The sequence below is a fragment of the Anser brachyrhynchus genome, assembly GCF_964034855.1.
Source record: "Anser brachyrhynchus genome assembly, chromosome: 1".
NCBI classification, from domain to species: domain Eukaryota; kingdom Metazoa; phylum Chordata; class Aves; order Anseriformes; family Anatidae; genus Anser; species Anser brachyrhynchus.
Window position 1 is genome coordinate 175,133,763 of NC_137694.1, and position 5,781 is coordinate 175,139,543.

General features: G+C 36.0%; 1 long non-coding RNA gene across 1 annotated transcript; it reads right to left on the reverse strand.

The window, feature by feature from the left end:
* Positions 1-430: 430 nt before the first annotated feature.
* Positions 431-5,379, reverse strand: LOC308188227. Its single transcript, XR_013945280.1, has 3 exons — positions 3,642-5,379; positions 3,052-3,196; positions 431-2,100 (listed from the first exon to the last, which is right to left on the reverse strand). It is a non-coding gene; the product is annotated as an uncharacterized lncRNA (long non-coding RNA).
* Between the last annotated feature and the right edge of the window lie 402 nt (positions 5,380-5,781).

The following is a 5,781-nucleotide window of genomic DNA, read 5'->3' on the forward strand; positions in this document are numbered from 1 at the left end:
GCTATTATCAAGATAAACTATAATTTAGTTTGCTGTATGAGAATGCCCTGAGAGCAACCCCTCACTGTTGATTTCTCCCCCAACACACAATCAACAGCCACATTTTGCCTATAATTACCAGTGTTTTTTTTTCAGATATTTAAGAGAACTGGAGAGGTTTCAGCTGTTTACCTTTTTTTACTGAAGGTTTGTTACTTTTTTTTGTTCTTTCCAGAGAGGAAAGCAAACAAAATTCTTCATCTAAAATCAAAACAATTGTTTGAAGAACACTGGCAACAATCTAGGGAAATGCTATTATCTCTGAATGTCCTTGTCGAAATTCTTATCTTATTTTCACAAGACACTTCTTTCTCTTAGGACTTGTGAATATTTTACATTTAAAGTTGGAATGTAAGCATATTTGCATGGGGCTCTACTCATTTCCGAAAGAGGCACACTTCAAACGTGAGAACAGGCTTGTGGACATTTGATTAACACTGCCTACATGCCAATAAATTACTGGTAGACATTTTCAAGCTTCATGGAAGGTGACATAATGAATATGAAGAGAATGAGTAATTCAAAAATAATAGGATTTTTTTTTTCCATCAGCTGCAGGATCTTCACATACTAAATTAACAGGGAAGACATCGAAGACTCATTTCAACTTGTTGTATGCTTATAAAACCAATTTTCCACCTTCTCTGTTATATAGGAATTGCTGATTGGAAGCACTTTCTATTTTCAGTTGAAAGGCAGTGTAAAACTCCATGCAAGGCTAATATTAACTGACATTTTAGACCATGCATGGGGTTTCAGATCAGAAGATCAGAACCACAGTGTATTTATATTTGTTTTCTCATTCAGGGGCAAGAAATGGTATACAGGTGTGCTTTCCACTTCCAAAAAGCAAGTGGTTTGGGAAGACAGTGATGGAAGGAAAAAAAAAAAAAAAGGCAGAATAATTGTCTTCCACACATATATCATTATTTCTCTGCTCAAAGGAAAAACACAAGTATGAACAAAGAGACTTTATATTTAAAATGCCACATAGATTAAATGAAAATCACTGATTTCAAGATTGGACAGCATTCTCATGTGGTATAAAAGCATAAACTGAGTTGAACTGCTCAGTGATTTACACCAAAATAATCTGTCAACCCTGGAGGTGACAGATTCATGGATGAACTGTGCCTTGCACTTTATGTAAAGTTTTGTCATGATTTTAACAGTTTCTTTTTCTATTTATTCATGATTTTGTATCATATTCTGAATAATGTTTTTAATGGTTTTAAATGCCCTTTTACATTAATAGGAATTGTATATGTTGAGTACATCTGATAATCAAGATTTTCTATTACAGCTTCTAGACTGTCAGCTCTCAAAACCCTGGCCAAGGGCTTCATTGCATGCTGCAGTATTTTGGCTGCAGTATTTTGATCTCTCATGCTCAACTTGCATGCTCCTAAACATCTCTCAATATAATAGACTGTAGTAGTGTCTCTTCCTTATGATACATTTCTGGGACGGCAGTATGTCCTGTTAAACATATAACATCTTTACATGAAAGGTAAACCACTTGGACCTCTTAACTCCCCATGTATTTGCTGAAACACTGATGTGCTCATTCTTACTCTCAAGCATCTAAATCATTGGGCACTATGACTTATTCTACAGACCCAGAAACAATATACAGATAAGACAGTTTACAGGGTTTACAAGAAAGTCTGTCATTCTGTTATATAGCCTAAGAAATACACTTATCCCACCACAACAGTCAGACACTTTATGTCTTCCCTGCATCAATGTTCTCTCCAGTCTTGAGTATTTCCTCTTCCTCCCTCCATCGGTCTTCTCCTCTGGAACACAAAACTTCCTATTCTCTTTCACATGTTTGATAAGAGTTTTAATCCTAGTCAGTTTTCAGATTGCATTCTTAGCTAATAGTCTTGATCAACTTCAGCAGATTACCAAAATCACAGAAATGTAGTTCAATGTCTGGATGGGCTCTTTTGCTTGATTTGAACACATTTTTTTGCCTAAGGTATTTCTTTTCTAACAGAAGATCATCATATTCAACCAGGCTGTTTTATGGGTTGCATCTGTTGTCCAGAACTACACCTGAAGTTGAAAGTTAAAAAAAGTTGAAAAAGTAATCAAGTCTCACGTACTTAAGGAAATGTATAATCTCACACTTATATTTATAAAATCCTCAGTATCAAACAGAATAGCTAGAATAGCTCATACATAGATTCTGTATGTCAACATAGAATATAACTGAAACAAGTTAGGGAAAAACTTCCTTTAAAGCAAGAGATGGGTAACAGACAAAGGGAGATAAATGCCTGGACTGTGAGATTGTTCTCTCTCATTAAAATGAATGAGAACTGGCAGCACATGATCCATCACAGGAGCAGATATGATGACAAGATAGCCCAAGAGGCACCAGTGTAGCATAGAAATAGTTGTACTTTCATTTGCCCTGTGCAAATTGGAGACAGGCTTCCAGTACAGGATTAGCTTGGATATACATGATGAAAAGTAATGCAATGTTATTTGTATCAGTTGACTCTCACCATTACAGATGATGACAAGTGAGAAAATGAAGTTCTTGTTTCTTCATAACAGGAATGATTTGGATAATGCCCTTTCCAGAACTATCAGGACAGGATGTTAATTGCACAAAACATCCATATATCACAAAAGAGCTGTTTTCAATCTCAGCAGCACACCCTTCATTAATCACTAGGGAGCAGGGGAGAAACTCATTTCCCTGCAAGCGCATGATTCAGTAACAGGATTTTTAGTAGTCTCATGGCATGGCTCTGATAACACTATAACACTAAGCAGACTACCGTCAGGCATGGCTAGCAGAGAATGCAGAATCTTACTAGAGTTCGTGACCCATACTGAGCCTGTACTTCTGTTAGAAAGATATGAATCGTTGGAGTGAAAAACACCATATCTTACATAAACTATAACATTTCCATTATGTATTATTATTTTTTTCTTTTTTAATGCCAAAACCAAGCTGTTTCTTCCTTTCTGTGGTATTATACTGCCCATAATTACCTTGGCAGGTGAACACAAGTTAATTTTGACCACCATTGCTTTGTGCTCCAAGCTGACTTGACATCATACTGGTTCATTTTAGGGTCATCTCTGCTACCCACAGATATACAGCTTCCATTCATCTTTGGAGACAGACTGAGAGAGTCTGCAAGAGACCAAGGAGACAGTTCCTGAGTGGTTTACAGTCTTAATTTCCTAGTAATTGAGCCATATTAACTAAATTTATTTTGGATGCAGAGCGTGCAGACTCTACTCTTTGTTCGAACAAAAAGCAGCAGCATGGGGACAGGGAAAGCTGTGTTGTGGGGCATATTTCTGTGCCCCTGCAACAGCATCATAGGCCTGCAAAGTCCCTCGGCTGTTTCTGTGTCTGCACTGTTTCTTCACTCATTTTGGTCTCTCATTCTTCCCTCTTTTCTATCTTTGTCACACTTGCAGACTACCCTGTGCTGCAATGCATACACTCCTCACTTCGAGCATCTTCAAGTTGCAGTAAAGGAAAGGTGACTCTCCACAACCCACCTGGTACAGAGTTCAAAACCTAGAAAACAAACAAACAAACAAAAAACAACAACAACAACAAAACACACCTTTTCTTTGTAACTAAATGCTTCATCTTCCAGCATAACTTTCCATGGCAGACTTTGTGCAAAGACAAATAGAATGTGCCAAACCTCCCCTCTTATAGGAGGACCTGGACAGTCACCATCCTCTGCAGGATAAAAAGAAATCTGTAACAATGTGGACCTGCAAAAGAACCAAGAAATCTCAGTACTGAATACCAGTAATTCCAGGTAGCCCCAGAAAACCACAAAGTGGAGTCTCAAACTCAGATTTTTTTCTGAAACATGTGGAAATTACTCTTGCCAGCAGTTTCTAACCAGGACCAAGTTTCATTAGATAGCTTTTGCTACTGTTTCTGGCAGCCTAACTGAATCAACATGTGCAGCATTTAATTTTATGCACACAGGTTTATTGGAATAGTGTCTCCTGTATGAACAAGAGTTAATCTATGCTCCAGGACTTGATGAGTCCAAGATAGTTTTATCACTGCAGACACCATCTTTTTTGCTCTTTAATTACACTACTCTCCATAATATATTTTTTTCATTCCAAACAGTTGGAAGAACATTTACTTTTACAGGTCCCCCCAATATATTCAAGTATTTGGCACCCCTATCCTTTGTGAATGTATTTTCATAAAGTTATTTGATTGCAACAAAGCATTATTTGACTGATTATGGAGTAAAGGGGAAAACAGATGAGCATTTTGTTGTCAGTCAAATAGCAAGACAATTTAGACAGATTTTTATGTACTTTGGCATAGTTTTTGAGCTTTTGATTCTTTTTTTTTTTTGATCATATAAAACCTGAAAAATTTCCATGTACCATTCAGAGCAGAAACCCTTCACCCTTCATTTAAGTATGTTTCTCTATTTATCACATCAAGCAAAGAAATAACTACCATAAGAGAACTTTGAAGTTCCATTGTTAACCATTCAAAAACCTTTGACACACTGAAAGACTTTTGTACACAAAACATTTATTCTACCTTTTGTATCCATTTGATTATGGTACCCTGCTTGGCTTTTCATTTCTTGCAACCCAATACTATGTTTTTTTAGAATCTGTGAGCTTTTCAAGTACTTAAATAAATAAATAAATGAATAAACAAACTGCAACTAGTTTTTAGGAGTCTGTTAAATCAGTTTTGTTAAAATTCCTGCACATTCATGTGTTTCTGTATGCTCTGTTTCATATGGTCAAATAGCTGGAAAATTTGTTGTTGTTGTTGTTGTTGTTTGTTTGTTTGTCTGTTTGTTTTTGTTGTTTTTTGTTTTGTTGTTTGTTGTTGTTGTTGTTGTTGTTTTTTGCCAAAATGCTCTAAAAATAAAATTAAAGAAAGAATGATGAAAATATTTCCAAAGTGACACAAATTGGCTTAATACCTTTTTTTTTCATTTTTTCAGTATCTCACAACAGATCAATTCATATAAGATAAATTCAAATGTTCTCGATAGTCATACTGTTCATTCTTTAAAATAAGGCCACACCTTTCTGAAAATAAGTCTATAGTAATTGGTTACTAAAATATCTTCTGTATTTTTTGAAAATGTTCCCATGTTTTGACTAGATCTAGTTCCCAATTTGGCCACAGGTTGACTGGGTCTGTCTCAGCCTCCCCCTCCTATTTACCCTGTCAGGCAACACCCTTTCTACCACCTCCCAGAAACAGTAGGGCTATGTTTAATGAAGGCTAAAAAGTAAATGGTGCATTCTCACTTCCCACTTAAATTGAGTAATTGTCTGTCACTGCTTATTTTGCAGAGTTCTGAGTGAAACGTCAGGCTCAAAAAAGTTAAATGAGCTTGAACAAAAGACAAGCTTTACTTGTCATTGGCTGGCAAGTAACCTACATGATATTAACCTTCTGAAATTATTCACTCAGAATAGAATCTGAGATGACGCATAATTATAAACAGAATTGTAGATCTACAGCACTGCTTAAAAAAAGAAAATCTTCATAAGAAACTGAAATATTTACTGTAATGGGAAATGTTGTCTCTTCATTCAAAATTCCTTAAATAACAGAAGGTGGCATAAACTTTTTGCATTTTTCCAGTAAGTAGAGCTGCGATGGAATTCCACTGAAGCCATTTTCAAGAGGAAATGTGAGAACATTGGACTGGAAGCTGGCAAATGTTGTGCCAATTTTCAAGAAGGGTAAGA